We start from the raw sequence: 12,849 nt of genomic DNA on the forward strand, positions 1-12,849 counted from the left end.
ACACACACACATTCTAATTAAAAAATGGGCACTTCTCCAAAGAGGACATACAGATGGCCAATAAACATTTGAGAAGTTGCTCAGCATCAGTAATTATCAGAGAAATGCAAATTAAAACCACAACAAGTTATCGCCTCACACCTGTCAGAATGGCTTTCATCAATAAATCAACAAACACCACATGTTGGTGAGGATGTGGAGAAAATTAACCCTCATGCACTGTTAGTGGGAATTCAGATTGGTGCAGCCACTGTTGAGAAAACATTATGCAGTTTCCTCAAAAAATTGAAAATGGAACCACCTTATGACCCCGTGATTCCACGCCTGAGAATTTATCTGAAGAAACCTGAAATACCGATTGGAAAGAATATATGCACACCTAAGTTCATTGTAGCCTTATTTATAATAGCCAAGGTTTGGAAGCAGCCCAGGTGTTCACTGGTAGATGAGTGAATTAAAAAAACTATATTCCATTTATACAATGGAATATTACTTGGCGGTAAAAAAAAAAAGGGAATCTTTTCTTTTGTGACAGCATGGATGGACCCGCAGAGCTTTATGCTAAGAGAGCCAGTCAGAGAAAGACAAAGTACTTTATGATTTCACTCATATGTGAAATCTAATAAACAAAGTAAACTAACAAACAAAATATAAACAGACTCATAGAGAACAGACTGACAGTGGTCAGAGGGTATGTAGGCTGCAGGGCTGGGTAAAAAAGGTGAATGGATTAAGCAAAAAAGAAAAGATTCACAGACACAGACAACAGTATGGTGATTGCCAGAGGGTAAGGAGGTGGGGGTAGGTAAACAAGGGTATAGCAGGTATAAATGGTGATGGAAGGAAAATTGACTTGGGGTGGTGAACATACAATACAGTATACAGATGATGTATTATAGAATTGCGTACCTGTAAGCTATATAATTTTATTAACCAATGTCAGCTCAATAAATTCAATAAATAATTTTTAAAAATTTTTTAAAAACAATGAAGCCAAACCTCTTTAGTGTTTTTAAGATAACAAAGTTTTCAGTAAAATATATATAAATATCCTCAGGATGCCTCATCTTAAGAAGAGTAATTGTGATAGAAGGAGAAAATAAAATTGGTAAGAAATCATGGTACTATTCTCATTACCTCAGCTTCTCAATGTGTTGAGAAAGCAAGCTAATAAGAATACCTAAACAAGCTTATGTTTAAAAATATACATTTTCATGTTTAATTAAATATGTTTATAGGAGAGTATGACTTATTCGTGAAATAATTTAAAATTTTATATCTATTTTGATCCAAATTTCATCTTCCTGCATGTCCTTTATAAGTGCTCACTTAGCTCTTTTTGTTAATCTGTAGGAAAGAGGTATTATAGTTTTGAGTTTTTATCATTTTGAAGTTTCCTTTTAACCAATTTTTATTTTCTCATCATATTTTTAAGTAAATGTGCAGATTAAGTGCATTAATCTTTCTTATATATCTACTGTGTACAAAACTCATATTTCCTTATGGATATTACTAATGGAGAACTTTTAAAAATGCTAACCACCCTCTGTTAGTTTTCTTTTTATTAACATAAATGGTCTGATAAATTTATGAATTTTTTATTCCCATATGTAAATTACAGTATTTTATTCTCCTCCCTATAAAAGCACACTCTAAACTTGGTGAATTGAGCAATTAATTATGTCAAGTCTTCACTTGGACTTGCTGAAGGACTTGAGAGCACCATCTCTACTTTCAAGTACCGCCTCCCCGCTCTGGCCCCGCTTGGGATTCTCCCCACTTCCTCCATTCCTTACCACAGAAAATTAGTGAAAAAAGTTTAAGTGGTATATATCAGCATGCTGCACACCACAAAACATTTAGCCAAAACAGTAAGAAGCCAATGAAGTTGCAAGAAAAAGTGTGAAACAGACAAGCACGATTGTGTACTACCCAGATGCTCAGACATCCTGTGTTAGGACGGCATGCTTACGGAGGGAAAGTCACTGACTGAGGAAAGTAAACTTGGCTCCAGATTTCTATTTCGATACTCTTCTTCCAGTCTCCTGTCCCCTGTCCCCTGTCCCCATCCCGTACCCAACTCACTCGCCAATTACACTGACATATGTAATTAAATCTTTTTTTGAAAGAGGACAGATCTCAGTAGAGTCTTTGTTGGACATTGCTACATAATTGTAATGTACAAGTGTCATTTTCTATAAAACTGACATAAAATGTTTTTACATCATTTGCTGCTGGTGGAAAGGACGTATGGCGTCCCGCCGCCCGCCTGCCAGCCCCGCCGCCTCCCGGGCTCCGTCAGCGCGCAGAGCGTTGATCTACAGCCAGGCCGAGCCCGCGGGCGACGCAGCAGGTAGGGTCTACGCCGGTCGGTGCGCAGCGGGCGGGCGGTCGGCACGGATTTCTATGGCGGCGGCTCTGGGGCTCGGCCGCCGTGCGCTCCTTGTGGGGCTTCCGCCAGGGGCTGTCCCTCACTCTGCTCTGCTCTTCTTCCTCGCCCGGGCCTGGAGGCTGTGTACCAACTTCCTCTGCCTCTGCCTCGTGGCTTCCATGATGTTCAGCGTCCGGCTGTAGGTTGGTATCGAGATCCACTGAAGACTTCCTCCCGCCAACACAGGCGTGTCATAGGGTTCGCCGCACAGAGAACGCGGGATGAGGGACGGCAGAGGGACTCGCATGTGTCTCTCCAAAGTGCAGCTAGAGGCCTGGCACAAGCTACTATGCCGCCTTCGAACACAGGAGAGCCCTCGCCCATCAAGGTGCACCTTCCTGGGTGAAAAAGCCTGTGATTAATGTGCATGGAAATTAACAAAATGAAACATTATCTTTGGAAAAGTGATTTGAGTGAGGCCAACCTCTTGTTTCACAATGGCAGCAAAGCGCTTCTGTATTTAAAAGAATCAGTAAGAAATTCCTCTTCCAGAGTGGCTCAGAGCAAGACTGTGGACCTGTGTTTTCCTACGGCAGAACTTTTTGCTGGGGTGGCCTGTGGTGTCCAGGAGGGCCTGGTGAGGGACTGGCTGGATGAAGCAGCAGAGGAGAGCCTTGGGGGTCCAACGAGGTCAGAAAGGGGACATTCTGAGGATGAATCAAGTGCTTTTCTTGGAGAAGCTCCGGCTAGCCTGCGTTCTGTCCTGCCTATATGCTGCACGTACATTCCAAAGTAGTCCCTAATGATGACGAGACAAGAGTGTTTCCCCTGGCAGTTCAAAGTCCGTGTTTTCAGAGCGAACAGCAGAATAGAGGAGAATGCTTCCGATTGCAAAAAGTACCTCAAATGATCTTCAGATAACTGGGATTTCTGTATGTGCAAGATTTTGAAGTAGCCAAGCCATTATGCCATAGTTAAGGTATAAGACAAGCAATAAAAAACAGTGAGATTGGTTTTAAAAGTTATCTTAGAATGGTTTCTTTCCATTAAGTTCCTGCTCTGGTTTGTATGTCCAAACAGGCTTCAAGTAAGTGGAATTTAAATTCATGGAAACCTTGCTGATGTAGAAGGAAATTTTTGAGCATGTTTTAAATTATGCTTGAAAGACATTCAGAATTGGGAGACCATTTCCAGGAGAATATGAATTTATCCTATATAAATATCAAATTAGACCATAAAGATTTGACATAAAGCCCTTTATATACATTCACACCCATTCTGAAGGGCTACTGTTCCTGATGCTATTACTCCAGGTTGTCTGATCATCTAACAAAAGTGGGTACTTATACACATCAGCCCCTCTGTACCTGCTGTGCATTGCTGAGTTGATGGTGAACTGCTTACCATTTCTGCATTTTGTAGAAGAGTTTTCATCTACAGAAAAATTTGATTTATTTTCTCATCTCCTATTCCTTCCATGTGAAATGCAGTTACAATGGAGGCCCTACAGTGAAAGTTGCAAAATTAAACTTACCTTTAGAACAAACCTTTCTCAAACTGGGACCCCCTATCCGTGTTACCTGAAACAGAAGTGAGCATGAGACTCAGTCTTGGAGAGGCACCTCAGATATTCCCCTACTGAAAGCTTCCAGTTTCTAGGAGTTAAGGTATCTCTTACTCTAAGGTTGTTCTGCAATAACTCCTTTTTTTGTGATTGTTTATTGGTAACTTTAATAAAGGTCCCTTAAGAGTGTATGTTTTTAAAAACTCCCAAAGTAAGATCACCATTTTCAAGATAATGGGTGCACTATCAGTGTATATTGTATCTTAGATTATTATGTCATGCATTAGTTTAGTGTTTTGGGAAAATGAAAAGTAAAATCTGTCTTTTAACATAATGAATGTTTTCACAAAGAAAAGATTTGTCAATATCTATTAAAATTAAAGTGCATGCATCCTCCACCAACCTAGTAGTTTTACTCCTGGGAATCTATCCCAAAGAAATAAAGGTATCAGTAGATAAAGACATATAAAGATGTTTATTTTAGCGTTATTTGTAGCACCAAAAAAAGTGGAAACAAATGCTCAACAGTTACGGATTTCTGAGTAGACAACGATACATCTAAATCACAGAATATTGTGCTGCTATTAAAATAATTCATGTTATCCTCAAATGAACTGCAGAAACTTCCTTTGGGTATTATTAAATGAGAAAAGCAACATATTCTCAAAGCTTAATAATATGGTCCCATTTTTTAAATTTAATAATCATAAGACTTCTGTATTTATATATATATATACATATGTATGTTGTGAGTAGATCTGCATAGAATTATATAAATAAAGAGAAAAAATGAGTGGATATATATTAGGCTGTTAACATGGATTATCATGGGAATGGGATATAAGAAAGCTAAAACAAGAAACAGAAGAGATGAGATTTAAAAAAACTTGATTATAAAATCATATGTCTGATCATATTTATGCATTATTCAAAATTATATATAAAATTATATATAAATGTACTTAAAAACAAACATCTTTTAAAAATAAAAAACTTGGGAAATAGTACCTGAAGTTTTGCACAAATCTATAACTTGAAACTAGAAATCAAGATAGGAAGTAAATCACCTAAGGCAATATGTTCTTATGGTGAATAAGTATTCCTTAGTACATTATAACTATATTATGATTTTTAAATGCCATTACAATTTTAAATCTCTATATTGCTATTAAATAATATCCAGGAATCTATAATAACTTTCATGTTACAATGTTAACTTCTAACATTTATTGAACAGTTTGGTGTCAGGCACTGTGCAGACGCTTTATTATGTTAGTTCATTTCACTTCCATGCTATGGGGGAGACATTGTTTTCCTTAATTTGAAGTAGCTAAAACAGAGAATTAGAGAAGATGGGTCCAGTGTTTCCCTGCCAATAAATGGCAGACCCAGGATTAAACCCTTATTTGTCTGATTCCAGGACCCAGGCTCTTGACTACTATTCTATATGTGTTCCCAATTATCCTGAAACCAGGTTTCCTCTGTAATATAAAACTTTGTTCTTCTGGAATGGTTGTTGTAGTGATAGCCCAATCTTCTTCACTGTTGTTAAGGCTGGTTGTGGGGCTTCTATGATGTGTGTTATATCCAGAAAGAAGGAAACCCCTTTAAGATAAATTCTATGAGTGCTGTTTATCTGGTTTTGTTCACCATCCAACATTTTTTTGACTATCCAACACAGATCATGTTTAATTCAGATTTTATGACAATGATAAAAATAATAATTCATTTATCAAAAAATATATGTTGCATGCCTCCTATTTACAAAACATTATTCTAGGCATTATTGAAAATGAATGGGTCCACATTCTGTTATATACTGATATATACTACAATCTATACAGGATTTATAGTAAGACCTTTGTTTCATCTTGTTAACAAAACTTTAAGTGCTTACTAGCATTGTTCAAGGCGCTGTTGAGTACCAAAGTAAAAAAGACATACAAACTCCCTTCTGTTATAGAGTTCAAATTCTAGTTTGGTTGGAAAGTGGGGACAGACATTAATCAAACACTTAAGAACATACCAGAAAGAAATAAAAAATATATATAAATGCTTTGAAGAGAATAAAACAGGATGATATAGAGTGTAGAGGGGGAGCTTAGATTGGGTGGTTGGAAAAGGCTTCCTCAAGATCATGAAGAACAGACTTGTGGGTCAAAGCAAAATGTTTGGCAGTGGGAAGCCAATTGAGGTTTTAAACAGGGAAGAACTGTGAACTAATTTATGTTTTTAAAATATCACTTTCATTAAAAATTTTGAATGACCATATCATATACAAAGTGAAAAGATAAGGCATAGATTGAGAGGAGATACATATAAAACATAAGTGATTATGATCCAAAAAACTAGTAGACAGCAGATATGAACAGGTAATTTACAGAAGAAAAGTTAATGTCCAATAGTCATATGAAAAGACTCTTGACCTCACTAGTCATCATGGAAATCTCATTAAGACAACAGTTTAAGAAATTTCAAGTTTGAAAGCACCAAGCCCAGGAGGTGACTGGTGGGTGTGTGCATCAGCACAACCACTTTGGGAAAAGGTCATTAAAAATGTGCATACCCTATCAGGGCCTATGATCTAGCAATTATACACTCCACATCCAGGTAATGAAAATCATGCACATGCACACAGAATCGCATACCAGGAAGTTCACTGGGGCATCCCAATAGAGAAAAATATAAAGCAACCTAAATATCAATCAGTAGGAAAATTGGAAAAAGTCAATTGTGGTTTATTGATACAGTGAAATACAATACAGCAATTCAAATGAATACAAAAGATCTGTAAGAATCAACATGGATAACTTCCAAACAAAGTAATATTCACTGGGGGAGAAAAGGTGCTGAATGATACTTTTATGTAAAATTTTAAAGCATACAGAACAAACCTGTATGTTGTTTATAAATACGTACATGGCGTAAAAGTGTAAACACAGCCTGAAAGGGAAAACAGCAATTTAAGGTGATTAGGTATGGGCTCTGAGAATAAGAAAAGGAACAAAGAAGATATCACCATACTTCTAACATCTATTTATATCATATATGTAATGCCATTCATATCTTTAATGATAAAATATTAATAACTTACTAATTCTAGGTGGTAAGTACACATAAAATTTTTGATATTTACTGAACTTTTAATTTTTTATTTTAAAATATTTTATTTATTGACTTTTAGAGAGGGAGAAAAAGAGAGAGAGAAACATTGATTTGTTGCTCTACCCACCCATGCATGTGCCCAGGCTGACTCCTGCATGCGCTCTGACTGGCATGGAACCGGCAACTCTGGCACATCAGGACAATGCTCCAACCGAGCTACTCTACCAGGACAGTATTTTTCAATAAAATCAAAGCATTACTACGGCTGCTCTTAAAGAATAAATTATAGAGAGGCAAGAGATTAGGTGAGGTCCAATCAAAACACAATGGTGTCTTGAATTAGAATTATAATAGAAATGGAAAGAAAAAAGAGTAATAAGGTGATATCTTGGAGGTAAAGTTTTAGAAGTGCTCTTGAATTGAATATAAGCATTAAGGGAAAGGAAGGAATAAAGGATGTCTCTTAATTTTAATTCTGTTTTGCATGCTGACTTGCTTCCTGCTTAGAGTTTGATCTTGTTGGGCAAATACATGGATGGTATGACAATACTTGTAGAGTTCCATTAAGTGTCTCTTGGAAACTTACTGGTTAATCATTTCAGGCACATAATTAATAAAATTATACTTCCCCCATCTCCTTGGGAGGTGCTGTACTCCCAAGTTAATATAAAGGCTCACACATAGAGCTTGGTTGGTACCTGTCATATTTCTAGTGAACTAGGTAGGCTTTTTTATTCACTTGAGTTCAGCCTTCTTCTTCATTTGGATTAGACTTTCTCCCAAGTTGCCCATGGCAGTGAATAGATCTTCAACTCTCTAGTTACCTGTCTTAAAGTGGTAATATCAAAGTGCGGTTTAGGGGCAGCCTTTGAATTCTACCCCCTAATCCATATTACTATTGCTGAAATAAATATTGTACTTGCTATTCAAACAGAGCTTTAAGATGAAGTCTCCTAGCCACATTTTCGATGAGATTACCATTCCCTAAAACCCGCCATACAAAGATTCTGAAGCCAACATAAGTATAACATGGCATTTAGGCTAGAGGTAGATCACAGCAACAGAGGCTGTAATATTCATTTATGGTTTCTTCTTTAGAAATCAAATTTAAGAAAGTTGATATGAAATAGATGAGATGTCAGATCTTGAGGAACCCCTGGAGATTTTTATTTGAATGTCCCTGGGAAAACATGTCTTATATAGTATCAAAGGCCTCATGAACTTGTCAGTTGGGCTTACAAAGAGACACTTGGTTTCATTTTTCAGAATCAGCATTTGCATTTACCAAGAAGAGTTATCATCTCATGAAACTATATTATTTGTCTATTGTTTATCTTCTATATTAGAATGAAAGCTATATGTGGGCAGGCATTTTGTTGATTTTGGTCACATCTATTTTCAGTAAATATTAGTTGAATACATTTGATAAATGGAAATAGGCAGCCTTACTTGCTGGTATGGGTGCCATTATGTATACAGATATGTTTTGCTTTCCCCATACAATTGCCTTCACAGCATTAGCAGTTCCTGTTATTGGCAATAAAATTATGATAAATAAGTATAAAGATGGAAACTATAGTTGGTGAAAACATAATTGCAGAGGGTTGAGGCATACATTGCATATGTCATTATGTGTCATCTTATTGTTCTGGAAGTCAGAATCCTGAGAGGTCTCAGGCTAAATCTTTCTGGAGGTTCTAGGAGAGGCTGTTTCCTTTCCTTTCCCAGAGTCCAGAGGCCACCTGCATTTCTTGGCTCATAGCCCCTTCCTCTACCTTCAAAGTGCATCATTCCAACATTTGCTTCTAATCTTCACATTTTATCTGACTTTGTCCTTCTTGCCTTCCCTTTAAAGGGATGCTTGTGATTACCTTGGGCCCACCCAGATAACCCAGAATAATTTTCCCATCTCAAGATCCTCAATCACATTTTCAAAGTCTCTTTTGCCATGTGAGGTAACAAACATTTTCACAGGTTCTGGGAATTAAGATGTGGACATCTTTTGAGGATATTACTTTGTTTACTATAGCTATTAAGAAATCTTACTTTTCACTCTATGTTACTCACTATGTTGTTGCTTCAGTGTAAAAAAAAATGAAAAATTAGGAAAAATTGGAGGTAAACAGCAGAGTTTCACCCTGAATCACAAAACTGGGAATTTATTTCTATCTCAACCAAGAAGTCCAGATTAATTTTGCTAATAAATGGGATCAGAAGGAACACTATTTCTTTTATCAATTATTTCAAAAGATTAAAATATGAGTTACAGATAATGGTTTTCTAGTAGTAAAACTAATCCTCATCTCACCCCCATTTCTTACCAACCAAAAATAATGAAATCTGTTTTTCAGTTGCATTCAAATCTGTTTTAAGCTTCAAAGTAGCAAGCCTGGTAGGGAGGGCTTTTATAGCCCAAGGATGTTGCCTTTACTGTAAACATTTTTATAGCTTCTTTTTTGGAATTGTCTTTAGAGACAGTTCACCAGACACACAGGAAAACACAGCTCGTTATTTTAAGGTCACAAGGTACTTTGCCTACTCTGTCTTCTTCCCCTCCCCATTGTTTTAATATACTCGCCTCCATCCCCACTCCTTCCTCTGCTGAGATTAGTGCCAGAGATCTGTGAGGTTAAAAGGAAGGCCTGGGAAGCCAGAGGTGCCTGGGTAGGGGGCAGGGAGAGCTTCATGCAGAACTCGAGGCAGCAGGCTGCAATGTTAGTTTATTTGATTCAGCCTATATTAAACACTGTTAACTAACAATTACAAAAAATTTACATTGTTAAAATAAATCCCTATTAAGAATTGTCTGAACTTCATCTATCCTATATTAGTTCTCAATGTAAATATTATTTTAAATTAAAAGGCACCCTTAGTCAAATAGATTTTTCAAAGTAGTATTTACTCACAGGGGAAGTAGGCACATTGAAAGAGAGACTAGGGGAAAAAAAAAAACTCTCCCCTTTACAGATTTTTTCCCAAAGGAGGTCTTGGTTTAGAAGCTTTCTTAGAATAGCTGCATAATTCAGTTTTTAAACGCCAGCAATTAAAGTTTACTATATAGATACTTGGATAAATGAAGAAAATATTATTATAATGGCACCATATAAAATATTTATATACCATATAATAACATAGATTGTAAAATATTTTTGAATAGTGGAGTTATTAAATATCCAAGCACAATTTACAAACCTTTTTTGATACTTTCAATTACTAAAGTTACAGAAGATTTGGCCAGATTCTTTCAGCAGTCTCATTTAGAAGAAGGTATCTAAAATATTCCTAACTACTACATATATATTTTTCTTCATTAAATCAATTAAGATTACTCTTCAATGAAATATGCATGTAATTTAATAGTAATCAAAGGAAATACAAAAAGTCCTACTTTAGATTATAATCTCACATAAGAAAGGGTTTTTTTCCTTATGAGACTTCCTCATTAAAATGAGTCTTCCTCATTTTAACAAGGCAGCCATTTATTTGGCTTCCTATGGTGGCTAGATTCAGAATAAAAATTTTTAAATTTTGAATCTACACTGTTCAGTTTGTATCTACTATCCATATTTTGCTATTGAGCACTTGAAATTTGGCTAGTCTGAATTGAGACCTGCTCTAAGTATAAAATACACATCGATCTCAAAATGTTAGAATGAAAAAAAATATACGATATCTCAATAATTTTATGTTAATTATATGTTGAAATAATTTTTTGGATATGCTGAGTTAATTATAACATATTAAAACTAATTTTAGCTGGACAAATCAAAATTACAACTAAATTTTGGAACAACCACACTTGAGAACCAACTGAAGACAAGCTGAATAGAACTCTTATAACCGAAGATTTTTTTAAAAGCCATGTGGTGACTGGTAGGAGGGGCAAATGTGCAGAACCAAAGGTGCAGGCAGGTCCCACACTCACATGCGCAGATTAAAAATTGGGAGGGATATCTTGGCTGCAGAGGTGCCCCTGAGGAACAAGGAGTCCCAGCCCCATTCCAGAGTCCCCAGCCCAGGGTTCCAGTGCCAGGGAGAGAAGTCCCTATAACTTCTGGCTGTGAAAACCAGCAGAGATTATGGCTAAGTGAGACAGGTGTTTTTGTTAAAGGACCCTCATGGACTTACTCAATGACTGATTCAATGACTCTGGGCTCCAGTGCTGGGCAGAAGCTTGAACAGCACCAGAATACATATGAGGAAGAACTGAACTGACTTCAGGGCGAGAGCTGTAGGGACAGCTCTCCCTGCCATTTTCTTCCTTTGCTGAGCCCTCCACCACACCAGCTGACAGGCACAGGTGGGCGCCAAATCTGAGTCTCCATCAAACTCACCCTATCCTGGTGATTCCCTGAGAAACTGACCCACCCAGTTCATTCAGAGACCTGAACTTCTTTCAGCAGATATTAAGCACAAGCAGCTGGCCTCTTCCCATGCTATAGATTTCTCTAAAATCTCTGGAAGGTCAACAAACCCAAAACAAGCAGTGACTGGACTTAGTGTGCCCTGTACCTCTAGACTAAGTGGCCCCCAGCCAGGCATTACTGGCAGCCAGCCTCGATTTGCAATATAGCCTTTCCCAGGTGTCTCCAAGCATACAGCACAAGCAATAACCATCTGTAGATCACTTTGTAGCTCCTACCAGGTGGCCCCAGAACCAATACACCCAGTGACTAACATCAGACCACACCCAAGCACCATTCAATTAGCTCCACAGATGACACACTTAAAAAGCAGACTCAGCAGGCACCAGAGTCCACTAAAATGAATTTTGCTCCTTGAAGTCAGTTCCTGCACGATAGATTGTCCACTATAGTCACAGCTAGTCCTATCCACTGATGTGCCAATAGCTATCAAGGCTCAACTACAATGAGAGGACACACACAATCCATACAAGGAACACCCACGGATCACCTGGCTCAAGTGAACACAGAGACTGCACCACTGGGCCACTCAGGACACCTATTACATAAGGCTGCCCTGCCAAGACTGAAAGATAAAGCAAATCTACTATTAAATAAATTAACTATATGGAAACAAACACAGGGAGGCAGCCAATATGAGGATACAAAGAAACATGTTCCAAATGAAAAACAGGACTGGACTCCAGAAAAAGAACTAAACAAAATGGAAGCAAGCAATCTACCTGTACAGAGTTCAAAACACTGGTTATAAGGATGCTCAATGAACTTAGGGGAAAATTAGATGAACTCAGTGAGAACTTCAACAAAGAGATAGTAAACATAAAAAGGACAAAGAAACCATCAAAAAGAACCAATCAGAAATGAAGAATATAATAACTGAAATAAAGAATACTCTAGAAGGAATCAACTGCAGAGTAGATTAAGCAGAAGATCCAATCATCGATTTGAAAGACAAGGTAGTGGAAAACACCAAATCAGAACAGTAAAAAGAAAAAAAGAATGTAAAAGATGATTATAGTCTAAGGGACCTGTGGGACAACATCAAACATAATATCCACATCATAGGGGTACCAGACGGGCAAGAGAGAGAGCAAGAAATTAAAAGGCTATTTGAAGAAATAATGACTGAACACGTCCTTATGCTGGAAAAGGAAATAAACATACAAGTCCAGGAAGTGCAGAGAAGCCTAAACAAGATGAACCCAAAGAGGCTCACACCAAGACACATAACTAAAATGCCAAAGGTTAAAGACAAATAGAGAATCTTAAAAGCAGCGAGAGAAAAGCAGTTAATTGCCTACAAGGAAGCTCCCATAAGACTGTCAATTGGTTCCTCAACAGAAACTTTGCAGCCCAGAAGAAACTGGCACAGAATATTCACAGTG

At 37.3% G+C, this 12,849-nt stretch overlaps 1 pseudogene; it reads left to right on the forward strand.

Annotated features, from left to right (window-relative positions):
* Positions 1-2,652: 2,652 nt before the first annotated feature.
* LOC129082223 (protein FAM220A-like) lies at positions 2,653-3,349 on the forward strand (annotated as a pseudogene).
* Positions 3,350-12,849: the final 9,500 nt, after the last annotated feature.

This window comes from Pteronotus mesoamericanus, unplaced genomic scaffold (genome assembly GCF_021234165.1).
Source record: "Pteronotus mesoamericanus isolate MK-2021 breed Mesoamerican mustached bat unplaced genomic scaffold, CSHL_Meso_final contig_124, whole genome shotgun sequence".
Lineage (NCBI taxonomy): Eukaryota > Metazoa > Chordata > Mammalia > Chiroptera > Mormoopidae > Pteronotus > Pteronotus mesoamericanus.